The sequence below is a fragment of the Tigriopus californicus genome, chromosome 3 (genome assembly GCF_007210705.1).
Source record: "Tigriopus californicus strain San Diego chromosome 3, Tcal_SD_v2.1, whole genome shotgun sequence".
In the NCBI taxonomy this organism is placed as follows: Eukaryota; Metazoa; Arthropoda; class Copepoda; order Harpacticoida; family Harpacticidae; genus Tigriopus; species Tigriopus californicus.
Window position 1 is genome coordinate 9,357,428 of NC_081442.1, and position 14,741 is coordinate 9,372,168.

Below are 14,741 nucleotides of genomic sequence, written 5' to 3' on the forward strand. Positions count from 1 at the left end.
TTTATCATGTACTTTTGCTTTTCGTTCCAAGAGGTTCCAGCTCCATTCTATGGGCGGGTGGGTTCTCAAATAAATTTATTTTCTTCTCCATCCGAGCAAATCTGTTCCATAGTTATTTGGGTGAGGGGGAGAAATGCGGTGATTGCGCGAGCAATACACAAATATCTCAACCATGCAATTATACGCAAGGGACTTGTTCCACCCAGAACAGCATAGCTCTACTTTGGCGGGAGACGGGCGTTCCAAAATTGGATATAACTTCCAAGTTTGTCGTTATGCAGACCTCTGCGGTAACTTTCTTTCATTCAAAGCTGATTAATTGACATCCAGATGAAATCAAGAGACTCGTTCAGTAGACTGGTGTGCAAATGAATGGTTTGTATTGAGAGTCTACACATAGTACGTGCTACAGAAAGAAGAAAGCCACATTGAGTCCATATTCTACCTACTCTACCACAAGATCTGCTGTAGCAAAGAAGTTCTTCCAAACCAGAAAGGTGAATGGAATCCTCGAGTTCACTCAAAGATTCGCCCTTTCACGGATTGAAGCCCTTAAGTGAAGGAATGGCTATTATTCTTAAGGCTTTTACGATTCCAGCTATTCCATTTCCTGGAAACGGTGGATGTCTCCGCAGACATGATTGGAACTCTACTAAAAATAGATTTTGTCGCGCCATTCAACACAAAGTATGCAAAGTATGATTGCCATGCATTGGATTGGTTTAGAAAATACAACCATGATCGAATATCGATATGTCTAATTGTTTGATTCCAAATAAGTCTGTCAAAACCGCCAGTCTGAGGCGGACAAAAAAAATTACCCCGCCATATTAATTCGGAGGATTAACCACAACATAATCATTTCAGGCATTCCCTTAATAAAGCATGTGCAATATTTTATAGCCTTCCCGATTTTGGCTCGAAATAAATAGATAACATTGGGCAAAGACTGGGTCTGAATTGTGGGTTAGGTCGATTAGAAACTTTGCCAAAGGGAACAATATTTTTTATTCCAACAAAATATAGTAAATTTCGGCTGAATAACCTCATTTACAAAATGTAGTCAACATTCGAGTTGCTTTTGAATTACTTTGTACCTATTCCAACTTTGTTGCAGAAGTGGTTAGTTAATTACTTCATAAGCACTCCAGATATTTGAAGCCGAAACAACAGTTCTTCAGTGAAAAATTGCCAAAAATCGGAAAGGAGATTGGCTTCTTGGCTATAACTAGACTTGTACTTAAAAAAAACTCAATGAAAATTCTAACACCTTTAGATCATGACACTATGGAGCAAAAAAATTGAAGTGAGTCCCTAAAACTCAAACCATTGATGTCAAACAAAGTACCAAAGCTATATTTTTCCATTCAATCCACACAACATCTCCGTTTGTTTGTGAGCCCAAAATAATCCGAGTCCTCCTCCGTTCCTGACCCAAGAGTTTTATGTTCTAATTCAATCTCCCAAAATTTTTCTTCTCACCAAGCTGGAGTTTTCCCTTGTTTCTTCATCATCACCACCACCCCCATCACCACCATCCCCAGAAGTCATCTCCCAGAGCTCATATTAGTTTCATTTATAAAACCAAAGCTCGACATCATGGGAGTCTAGTAAGCTGGAAGTAGAAGAGAAGCACTATTGTCTTGAGACTTGCCGTGGACCACGAGGAACCAAGGAACAAGGAGCGTGTCTTGTATATAGTTGTTGTATTTGTCCAAGGCATGGACAAACGAATGAGGAAATATGGGCGGCTTTTTGCAATTCAAACCGTCAGACCACGAAGCGAAATGCTCCATTTTATCACAATACATTTTCGACATTCTCGCGCAATCGTTGGAGACCAGACCATGTCGACCGCCAGAGAGCATATAAATCTTGGTGAAAGGATGGAGAACGAAGCCTTCCGAACAACAGCAAGAACTGCTAGTATTAACGCACCATTACAAACGGGCAAAACGCATTTCAAAGGCCTCGTTTACCTTATCGGGGTTTCATGGCTTTTTGACTGATGTGGAGTAAGTGGTACATGTACGTAAGTTTAAATCGGGCTCTTTATGAGAGATTGTGAAACTTATGTGTCGTGCATCATTCCTAGTTATTCAAGCACATCTGAAATTATGCTTAATAATTCAATTCTACTCGTAGTAAAGGACAACCAAGTTCGTTGAGGTTTAAGGATCAGCGTGCATATTTGCTTTTTAGGCGAAGCTCTTCCGCAACAATCAAATTCGTTACTTGTTGAAGGTAAAAATGTTCTGCTGTAAGTTGAGTGAACTAAAATTCTAAAGGTGCAGGCTAATCTATCATACTTGTACCTTTTTTGTTACCATCTTCTAAGGCAAAATTGGTAAAAAATAATTCCAATGATTTGTTGAAGTGAGAAATTGCGCGATATAAATTAAATCGTCTTTGTTTAAAGAATATATCATTAGGATCTTTTGCATTCTAGTACTTTCCCTGGAAAATTATAATGGCTCTTTATAATTAACTATTTTAAATGGAAGTCTAGATTACACATTTACCACAACACAGCAGGGTCAATTGTTATTTTTGTTATTTCATGTCCCATTAGTGCATTAAATGAATGCAGAGGTGGATGGTAAATACAATTCATTTTAAAAAGTATTAGTTATTGCTGTTGCATCCTCAAAAATTTCAGTGCATGCCAAACTTCATCTAATAATAATATATACAAGTGCAAATTTACTCAAAAAGAGCCAACATTCTTTTTTCTTGGCTCGGTTTGGTTTTTCACGGTCTTTTCTAAACGCTTCAAGAAATGTAATCTCCAGTACTTGTAAAATGAAAAGTTATGTTTCTGTATCTTCTAATTTCAATTTATACCGACCCTCATTTCCGTTCGCTGCTGATGTCTAATTCAAAGCAAATAAATGAACGTGTTCCACGATATGTGCCATTGGTCTACTTTTAAATGACATCATCCAATCTTTTATTGCTTTTTTAGGAACTCCCTAATACTAAATATTTGCGATGAATTATGGTCAAACGGTCAAAATCCCAGCTTCATCAACAACTCAGCCCCTCTAAAGAAAGCTCGGTCAATAGGGGCAAAAGAAAGACTCTTAATAGTTATCAAATTACACACTTTGCAGAATGTCATGGACGGACGTTAAAAAGAAAAGCGTCTCCGTCTGTTGGAAATATTTTTTTTTTCCTCTTTCAATTCATCGCACTGGCAGATAAGATTTAGAATTCAATTGGAACAAATTTCATGCCTTCCAAAGCTTCCTTTTTTCTAAACAGGGTGGAAGGTCGTCGGGTTCACTCTTCCCTGGTCAGCATAAACAGCCTCTTCACATCCACCGAATAGCACACTTTTTATAAGCAATTTGAAATGCCATGTTATGATTGATTGGCATAGGTTTAGGATCCAAAGCTTCATGAGAAAGGTCGGAGAAGAGAATTGGACCCGGGCAACACGGACGTGGATTTTCATTCAACTTGTGACTGTGTGATATCAAATTTTGGATCGGAATAGCCAATATTCTTGCGGTAATGAACCGACACCAACAGTATTCCAATTGGACAGGATAATGTCACTCCAAAAACAGTTATTAGTCGAGGGCAGATATGGTCCTACTAACCATGCCACGTTGACCGTTCATTCGTGTGTTGTATTAAATATGATGAACGAGCATGTCACCTTAGTTGAGAATTGGTTTGATATTTTGTAATGCTACGGTCCTTTTCCCGTCATCTTAGTGGTACACTTTGTTCCACTTTTTATGTATTTGCTATCACCTTTGAATCTCTCTCTATCTCCACCCTCCCTCATAACGGGCCGAAAACTTTTTGTTTCATATGTTGTCTATGTATGAAAATCTGCAAAATTGGTCAAGAATTTGTTGCATAGTAAACAAAACACTCTTTTGAGTTATTTTGTCAAAATTGAACCCATTTTTGCACAACACTTGCACTAGAGTGTGTACCATGATTAAATGTGCCAATCTTGCAAGTTCTCATGCACAGGTCAAAGGCTAAAGCAAAAGGCCATCGTATATGAAAGTCAAAAAACATTGAAATTAGTCCTATTTTTCCGCTTGGATAGTTAGTTAGGTCTGTGATGCAGGAGATTCAAATCAAAGTCATTGCAAAGCCACAAAGTCTACCAATATGTTTTCAAAATGACAATCCCCTCTTTAAAAACAAGGCCCATCAGGTAAAGCAATTGATTTAAACATAACAATTTTAAAAAGTTCCGTTTTACAGTATCTCTCAATCCGAACAACTTGGAGTCATGGTTTTGTGGATGTGCTCCTAAAAGGAACGAGAATCATGCTCCCCTTGCAAGGATGCTTTTGCTTTTTGTTGTTTGTTATTTGGATCGCACCCATCCAAGTACGTCCCACGTGAGCACGGTTTATAGTAAACTGCATAGTACTGTAGATAGGGCGAGGTAGAAAAACGTGAACGGAAGGTCGGAATATAAAATCATTGTAAATCCCCCTCAAGGGAACCGAGGCCCTTCCCAAGGTCTTTTTGAAAAGCGAATGTTTGCTCGAAGTTCGAAATTCCAGGGCAAATTTGATCCTAGTCTAGAATTCTCGTACGTTTCCGACATCCCTGTTTACACTAGTAGAGAAGTTCGTTCCCAAATTCCAACGGCATGTTACGTTTGAAAACACTGAAGCAATTTTATGAGTCCTGGTCCTTTCTTTTTCGCCACTCGTCACTTTACCTCGCTAAATCTGGGCCCTCGTGGTGCTCTTTGAGGTATAGGCCTATTGGACTTCAAAGGCCTTTGTAAAATTGCACGTGCCTAGAAAGACAAATGGATAGGAAATATACCATGAACCTAAGTCATTGTTGGGACAAGAAAGTTGAGCGAAGAAAACCAAAGAGGTCAAAGGTCAATCTGATCTGAAATACTGAGAGTTTCATAAAAGACTAGTACATTTCGAATCCAACGAGATTCCTAACCCATTTAATTGATAAGAGGCGTCGAGGTGAAATACAAAAATATCGAACTGAATAATGGGTTATTGAATCACGAATGACATAATTCAGGTGCAAGTCGAATTTCACATTTTGAACCACTCTAATATCTGCCATGTTTTTGTAGAGTTAATATCCCTTAGCTCTCCTGCTAGGCCTGTTAAGGGTCACTGATTGAGATGGCTCAGATGACTCGAGCCAATTTGCGAGTTTGTGTAGAATATCTGGAAGATCCAAGTCTTTTTCATTCACCTCGAACCATGACAATTCATGTCGTTTGCCTTATGAGTTATTTTGTTTTTCTTTCTTCAACTATTGCCATCCAAAACATTATCACAAAAACTCATTTTCTAAGCTAGAATTAACATCCTCGTCATAATCAAAATGAATTGGGGAGGAAGAAAGTAAAAACAAAGTGAAGAATATTATCAAAACCTGAGATCTATCTCCTCAGTAATGTCAAACATAATTCTAAAGAAGCTACAAAGACACTGAAAATATCTTATATATTTATATATTGTAGCCAGTAAGGTCGGTCAAAAGGAACCATACGAATAACTGTATGTATTGTGTTCTTGCGACCAGATATAAATCAGTCATAAGTCTTGCTCAGTTATATGTAGAATAGAAAATCAGCATCTTCATCCAAAAGAACTCTTTTTCATTCTCATTTTGTTATAAGAATTTAAAAGAGAAAGTACATAGTAGGTTTCTTGTCTTCATCACCTCTGCCAAAAGACCCATGAGACTTGAATCAAAGTTTCAGGACTCGTTTAACAACCCTACTTTCTGCCTGGTCTGGGATATTTCCACCGCCATTTTCCACCTGAAATTTATTTGAGTCAAATCAAAATTGGATCCAACCACAGTCTAATGATTTATGAGGGAGCCTTGAATCCATTCACCTGATGGAAGAGGAATCGCTGTAGGAGATGTGTGTAAGTGTATGAGTATGTGTGTGAGTGTGTGGGTGTGGATGTGCTCCTTATAATACTGAGAAAGCCAACCGTACTTCTCTCTTTGCGAAGCATATTATTACCCTCGATTTCCGTCTGGTTCCCGCTTAGCCGCCAGTAGGCCCAACATCCCTTGGGATTCTCCCAGGAGTTCCTCTAATCCTTCCACCTAAAACGTGACTAGAAGGTACTCTCATCGGAGCCAATGTGTACACTAGCGGATCTTCGTCTGTTCGTTTATGGAAATCCACGCTTGATTTATTGGATTGAAAAGCCAATGCTTGGCACTAAAGATCTGGAATTTGAGATTGTTTGCCCGAGAAAAAAAATTATCCATTAAATTCATCAACGTTTCCCATCGCAAAAAAACGTGGTCTGATACGAAGTATTGCACGGGAACCTATGCACGACGCACACTGATACTTGGAAGCTTTTTCGAATCACTAAATGGGCGGGTTGTAAATTCTCGCCGAATTCTCATTCTTTAACAAGATCCCGATGGACTCGAACGGCTGCCGATTTTGGAGTCTGCCAAAAGAGCCTTTTTCCAATCGACAGCTCGACTCGAGAAATTATGCAAAAGGCCAAGCCTGGTTCCAAGGCCAAGGATAGAGGGATCTTCCAAAAATTAAACCAACTCCTGCACTCTAGGCATGATGTTACCTTCCTCGAGGCCAGGCTCAACATAATCATTGGGTCTCAAAAGCAGATGGTTTTGGAGAAGGACGGGTAGAGATGGAAAACGAGCCGTACCTTATAACAACGTTTGTACTGTACCTAGGTAGGCCTAGCTCCATATGTAGTAGTGTTCTGCATGTGCCGCGATATGGCCACACAAGGCGTCTCTGCACGGAAATCAAGATCTATGGACGGATTTGCATCCTAACAGTACCAGAGAGGGGAGGGGATTCGTGTTCATATGCCCCATATATATATATCTCCCGGTCATTGCATTAGATAACGAGAATCTAAACAGGAGAAAGAGAAGATGCATCTTTTACGTAGGTCTGCACGATTTTATAGTATTCCGTTGCGCCCGACCTTGGACCCAACATCCTGGAACAAGACAAACATATGTACGTACATATGAACCAATAGTGTTTACATCGGTTGAAATTCAACAGGAGGTTTATTCGAATCCCTCCAATTCAATGACAAGGGTGCCTCTGGAAGTTCAATTCCAGTGGAGGGGGATTTGACACAATGACAAATGAGATGCAAGGAGACGAGAGGAGGTCCCTTTGTATCCGTTTCCGAATTCAACTCGACAACACTCACTCGCTCGGTCGCTCTGTTGCAAATGAGACGCTGAGGCTCAAAAATGTCATTGGCCGCTTGTACTGAACGTGAATGTATCTATGAATGGTAACATTAAAATTTGTGACGAGCTCACCAATGGCTCACAGGGGAGATATCTTGGAAGATGGAAAGGAAATTGTAATAGACATCTGGCCGGATCCATTTCTCCAGAGACGACATGAGGCACAATAAACTCCTAACAAACAAGATGAAAAAGATATGCGAGCGTTTTTCTTTTCTTTTGGAAAAACCTATACTACACTGTATAACTGCTAATCCTTGACAAGTCTTCAAAGCTTGCCCTAGTTTTGCCCTAGTTGCCCAGGGTAGGTTAGCTTCAAAGGGTTTGGTTGGGACGAAAGGCGACAAAACACTCTCGTCCACAACTCAACAATCCCAAGAAAAACGACGAAGTGAAGTACGTACATCCGACAGTAACTAATCCATCAACCTGTCTGAACTAGTAGGGTTCAATTTGGAAGGTGACACCGGGTTCCAAGTAGGTTTTCGTTGGGTCTGCGGATTTGATGGCCCCAATTTCTTCAAAGTGCCCATGTCTAGTCGCTTAAATGTCAAATTGATCCAGTGATTTCGTACTGGATCCATCTGGCTTTTAGAAGCCAAAGCGATTTGGGAACACACTCTCATCTTCAGAGAACGTTAGGACTTTCAAGCAGAGGCTAGAAACGGATACCCATGAGCAGATTGGTTGTAATTTGTTCGCGAGTCAGTTCAAGGCCGGAAAGGCCATTGTCTATCTATCAAGATGGTAATCAACTCTGAAGATCATGTCTTGGGTTAATGTTCCACTTTGAGATGTGTTCCATCCGAGCAGTTCCATCCACATATCGAGGTCGACCAGATAGGAGAAAAAAGGGATGAGAGAAACGATCCGAGGGGGAGAGACAGTATTTCGCCCAAACACGTGCACACTTCTCACTGAAGGCCGAGCCAAAGAAAGACCACCCAATACCAAGTATGAGAAGAGTCGTGGCGTGGGTAGCTGGCCTTTTGCCATGGGCACCTTCATAATGGGAATACATTACATAAATTTGGATGGGGGAAAAAGTTTGGTCTGTTCAATGTCACACTGAATTCTGGTGAGTGAACCAACTCAATTTGAACCAAAGGCCGCGGCCTTTTTGGCTGGCCATAATGAGAGCCAAGACGGAAATCAAAGTTGTGTCAAAAGATGCAGATGGAAGCAACAGTCTTACTTTCATCATTGAATGACCAGAATTGAACATTCTGAAGAGGAAGAATCATGGAAACTTTTTGGTTGGATCCAAAAAATGGAACAAAGGTCTGAAAAGAGGCAATACCGCGGTTCCATCTTCATATCTTAAATTCCGCTCGTTTGAAGCGTGAATTTGGACAAAGCAAAGCCTGGACGCTGACAAAGGGCTTTAAGGGCAAAAAGAGACCAAACGTAAAAAAAAAAACACAGATGAATAGTTGAGTTCTTGATATTCCCTTATGCAATACTGTACTTGTACAATATTTACTCTACTATACTGCAAGTGTTGGTTAATTGACCATTCAAACTAGCCCGCATAATCCCTATAATACAAAACATCACTTGTCTATAATGCAAAATGCAATGTGAAGCACTGTGAAGCATATTATGCAAATAAAATGCTGAGGAATGAGAAGATAGCGGTCTCAAAACGTTTTAACTCAAGATCAGCGAAAACGCCACTCAAAAACGATAACTCGATAAACGATTGGATTTTGAGCTTTGCAATTTAGATCAACAATATTGCAAGAAGAAGAGTATTTTCGCGAAAGATCAAACTAAACCGTTGAGTTAGGTTTGGACACTTATTTAAGAGTGCCAAGAAAGGTTAGAATGAAAGATCATCAACATTCTCCAAGATTTGATATGGTTAGACCTGGTCCCAAATTGAACGAATTAGTTTTACTTTACTTCAGTGATCTTAAATGTATTGTGCTCCCCAAGAAGAGACAAGTTGCGGCTTTGTTGATCCTAGGACCAATGGGGGCACATGACCTTGAAAGCCTTTTTTGCCAAAGGCTGGCTGAACTCCTGGAATTTGGCCTACCCCGTTTAGACGTCTTTCCTTCTTAAAATTCAGAAAGCAAATCAGGAAGCAATTACGAACGTTTTCCTTCGCCAAATTTTGGAGCATAAATTCTGGAAATGCAAAGAAAGGTTGAACACCCATGTTATTTCTTTTGGCTGGCAAATGGCAAGGAAGAGGCGGAGAAAAAGAAGAAGGGCCTGAAAAGGAGCTCGTTTTGTCTGGTGATGATTGGGCCAATTTAAAAAGCGGAACAAATTTGCCAATGCAAAAGACACATGCTAGACACACACACACACACACACGCACGATACACAAAAAGATGAAAAGGGAGCCAACAAAGTTGGTTTGGTGCCCACCACAAGCAAATTGCTTCCTTCTTATTCTTCCCTTCTTTGGGCGCTTCCAATTCTAAGCAAACTTGTGTCAAATGCAAGAAAAAGTGGCGGAAATAAAGGCTTCATTGCACATTTGGCCTTTACTGCATTAGAGCCCTTTGCCAGGGCTGAGCAGTGTCTTTGTTCGTCCCATTTCTTGAAACTTGAGCCCTTGGTCCTGAATGGCCAGAGGGCCTTTTGGTCTCCAGGCCTATCTTTAAAAGAAGAAGAAGAGAAAATTCAATTATGTGAAGTAGAATTAAAGTCTCTTCTTGTCTTGCATCTGACGAGTACGATGTTAGGAAGTCGTATGTTCATTATATAGTGCTTCACAATTCATTAAATGTAGCATAAATGAGCCATAATTGATTCCAACGACAGTTGCTAAAATACAAATAGTCCGGCAATTCAATCCAGCAGTTTTCATGACGTGAAAATATTTCCCCGACACTTTCTTTTGGCACAACGGCGAAGGTCAAGTTGCTATGCTATGGCTTCGCCCGATTGGACCTAAAGTAAAGAGATCAATAGAAGAAACACACATCATAACGTCATAACTAATGCTGGCGAAAGTGTATCCTTTTGATAAATTTGCTCGCTTTTTCTCCTTGCTTGAGTCAGGTCAATGGGCAAAGTTTTTCCACGGAACGCCTGAGTTCACATTCTTATTTACTACACCAAACACCAGATACTCGTAGGATGGAGAAACGAAACCCACCTGACCACAGTAGGTACAATGATTTATGGTCAAGGTTCGCACCATGGACATCAGCTTGATCCCATGGCCCGAAAAACAGGTCCAAGTTTTAACACCTCCTTCACTCAGTGGTTCTCTGGCATCACGTTTTTCTGCAATTTTTCAATGCCCGACCTAGTCGAACATGAAGCTATGACTTGAATTTTGAGCCGTTTTTTTAATGCCTAATATATCTTTTTGCTTTTCGCGTTTGTATCATTCAATGAATTATAACAGCCGATAATCTGCTTCCCGTCTTACTTCTGGAGTGAGTGCTGTTGTATGCCTTTAAGGGACTGTGTCGTTCAATTTTTCTCAAGGAAATAGATTCCTTCAAAATAAATAGCTTGCATTTCACGTTCCTAATCTTTGGAAAAATGAATATCATCTCTGCAGAAGTTTTGGTTCGTTGATGAACGCAGTTATGACTCATTAGAATGGAAATAGTCGCCCTAATAATCTGACCAGAAAATATAATAGCAACATCTGTTCCAGAGCACAAAAAGATATTCACAATGAATTGAAGCAACGTAAGTAGAAAGAAGGCTCAAGTTAACAAGTTGATCGTCTTCGCAAGTTTTTAGCAGGCTAAAGTTTGACAAAGAACCTTTTTTGAAAATGGTCCATTCGGACATAACAGTGTTGTGAAGCGTTATGCGTATGCCTCACTCGAAAAATCACATTTCGAAGCTCGTCTGTCAAAATATGTTCTTGTCAGTGGGACATGGAATATTGCACTTGGTGGGGCCATATTATTTTTTATAAGGCAGTGGTGGTTCATTTTTTCAAAGATATCATATATCAAAATTGGTGCAAAAAGTCCAGAAGCAGTTTTGAAAGCCACAAAATACAAGAAAAGCAAATGAAAATGAAAAAGCAAAGTATAGTCATTGCAATCTATTTCGATCTTCTTTCTTTACTGTCTCACTATAAACCTAATAAACAAAAAGTTCAACAAATCAACCAGTTAATAATATACAAACAAAAGAAGTCAATCATGATGAATTCAAGTAGTCGAATTATCTTATTGCGCTTGATCAATTAAGCTTGCATTCTTCCCAATTTCATTCTTTTCCCTTTGGGTTGCATTCCATCTTTCAGAAAGGTGTGATGTTTTTTGCCGCGCCATTTCCTGCGATTTGGCAGAGCTCGTGCGAAACAATGAGAAAGCCCCGATCAATCTTGTCTGGTTCCCAATACACGAAGAGATTGCCGACACCTCAATTTGAAGCCAAAGGGTGAGAACATGAAACCTAGACGACCTTTTATTTATCTTCTATTTGAACTGATCTCTTGGGCCAAAAAGTTACCTAATAACTAACGCTGGAGCGAGTCCAGCAAACGTCGGATTTGTGTGAGTCCTTTGATTTTCATTTTTTTTCCTAGGCTCGCCGAGTCCCGACTCGAATATTTTACAGGACTTAGGTCAAATAAAAAGATTCATCTTGTTTCTACTAAGGTAAGCAATGCTAACAGAATCATCATTCAAGGGCTGCTTTCTTACATGGTCAATTCGTGACAAAGAAAAGCCAGTTTTCTGACGTAACCTTTTTTGACGAGTCCGGCCGGATAAGAGTTCTTTCTAAAAGACTCGAGTTCGGTCAATTTCTCCAAAACCGGGTAGAAGACTCCATTGCACTCGGCGGACTCGAACTCGGCCAAGCACTACTAATGACCCTCGAAGTTTTTTGCACTCTTGAACCCAGAATGGGCCCCCAATACCAAAGAGAAAAAAAATGTAGTGGTTACAATCATGTATTAAAATATATTCAGAGATACTTCTCCCTGGTCCGTCATATTTTGTCGAGAACGTAACTACTGGCATGAATTATTTTGAAAATTACTTTGTTTTCAATATCACAAAACCTTATCTTAAAAAGTTCATATGTTTAGAAAGTTTTAAGTTACTGTGTGCAACAATTTGATCTATTTTGAGAAAATGGAAGAAAATGAAAAGCTATCTTTCAGTTTAGTGTTTAAAAATCAGGATTAATTGTCAGGGTGTTTGAGTTCAGAGACGTAAGAAGCATTTTTGAGCTAAAGGCAATAAGAGAGTACTATATAATTTCACATAAATCAGTTGTGGCATGATAGACCAGGTTCAAATGTCTTGATGATTTATGAAACTATTTCTCACTACATACGTTTCTGAAATTTTGACTTTTTGATGGTTTTAGGGATGTAAGTTTTTAGTGTGAGGTAGAATCACATAAAGCAAAATAATTAAAACCCTTCTTACGATTTTAGGAGGTAACAATATTCCATGATGTTTACCTCAAAACTTGATAAGTCTCTTTAATCAACATGCCTTGGCATGAGTTTTCATTTAATACCATTTTTCAATTCAGCTTTAGCAACTGAAGATGTGACCGAGAAATTAAACTCCCAATTGACAAAGAATACATGTCTTGAATCCTAAGATGGACTTATTTGTAACTAGCTGCAATCATCATTTGATTATGTGTTTGGGATAGATATGTTCAATAATGAGGGAAAGAGGAAGAAAAATGAAGCTGAACAGAGTTTGAGGCTTCCACGTTCATTACCGAGTTCCCTTTCATTGTATGTTTTTCGAACATCTTTTTATAAAGTCGAATCATTTTATTTTGAACAAATTGAACAAGAACTTTCATAGCTGTGTATGAAATGAATAATAAGGACCGATAGCGGGTCCTGGAAAACAAGGAAAACAGGACCTAAAAAATTCTTGTCACGTGTATATTTACCAATCTGACATTTTACGCCCTAGCAGTAACTGTCTAGGACGAGATCAAGTATGTATGCTCCATTCTTTAGTAAAGCCTCGACATATGCATATTTGTTTTCTTCCAACTAAAATGAAATTCAAGGTTCTGTTCGTAGAAATTCCTTTGAACACTCTGACAGCCCCAGGAGACGAGCCTACTTACAAATCTGCCGTCAGTAACATATGTCAAGATAAATTTCATTGCGAATATCTTGGTGGTAGTACCATTGAAAAGAAAACAAAGAGAAGAAAAAAAAGATTGTTTTTTTTTTGCGGTTTGCAGCTGAATCGGTAACCAAGGAACTGTGCTACTCCAACCGATTGATATTGATGAAAGCATCGCTCCAATCAGAAACTGCACCCTTTTATAGCCCCTTTTAGTTGTCACCTATCATTTTTTTAACCAGGGCTGGCTGGCTTGCTCGCAATACATTCATTCTCTTGGCCTTGCTGCATCTGTGGTCGTTCTAACAAAATGATGGAGTTAGTGTTTCTCTCCGATGGGAATAACAGTTCCCAAGGAGGTCAATTCAACCATCCATACATTTGTCTGATATGATAGTTCTCTTATCTTTATCTTTTTTTCTAAGAGACTTTCAAGATTTGACAAAACTTTAATGAAATTGGTTGTAACAGCTTTGCCAAAGAGTTTTTGTATCTTTGCAAGGGCAAAAAGTTTCTTGACAAATCCAGATTACCAGTTATCTTGAATTCTCCTTGCATCTTCAACCGGGTGTAAAACAAACGGAAGACTTCTTACTTCAATCAAGAGTGATCATTTGCTAATTGAAGGTACTGTACGGTACCTCCCAAGTGTTATATTTTCTTGGAAATTGAGCTATTCATAACATATTATTCACACTCGCACCAAAAGTGATAACAACGTGTAACAACCTAGCACAGGATTTATTTTGCTCTCAGCTCTCATTTGAAGTATCAGTGAAAAGAAGTGATTTCAGGATGTAATTACATATTTTGGCCACCCTGTGATAAGCTTTTCAGTTGATGCAACATACTTTGGATCACGTTGTTTCCTCTTGCTTCATTCTAAACTTTTTTTTCATGCTACGTTTTCGGCCAAAATTGTCGTTTCTTGTATCCCTGATTTGGTTCGTTCTAGGTTTTCTGCGTTTGCCCATAATCTCTTGCCAAGAAATTGTTCCATTCCGATTCTGTAAAAACCCCGTCAAGTAAAAGGCCCTTTTTTAGCCAGCCAACCAGGCACCCTCATATTTCAGGCTTAACAATAGCGCTTCAATGAATTTGGCCAATATTTACGCAAATGAGCAAGAGTGCAATGGACACCCTGAAAAAGCTGGCGTTGCCGTATTTGTCCATTGATGTCAACTTGAATGGAACTGCAACCCTCATCTTTTTCTCGCCCGAGATGCGTATCAAGCATGTAAAAGTGCATTCGTTGCCACTCTCTCTTTCTCTCTCTTTGAATGGGACGAATTTGTCATGATCTCGCAAAGGACATCCTTCCTGAGATTGAGCAAATTCGTCACCGTGTATTGTTGTATTGGCTGTATGTAGGAATCAGATCAGATCTGCCGTAAGAAAGCTCGTTGAGGGTGGAATATTTCAGGAGCACGTCATTAACTTTCTTTAATCTGTAGCTTTTGGAAA

General features: G+C 39.3%; 1 long non-coding RNA gene across 1 annotated transcript; it reads right to left on the reverse strand.

Annotated features, from left to right (window-relative positions):
- Positions 1-1,603: 1,603 nt before the first annotated feature.
- On the reverse strand, positions 1,604-12,031 carry LOC131878520 (uncharacterized). The gene is made up of 3 exons (XR_009373035.1): positions 11,871-12,031; positions 4,700-4,780; positions 1,604-1,615 (listed from the first exon to the last, which is right to left on the reverse strand). It is a non-coding gene; the product is annotated as an uncharacterized LOC131878520 (long non-coding RNA).
- Positions 12,032-14,741: the final 2,710 nt, after the last annotated feature.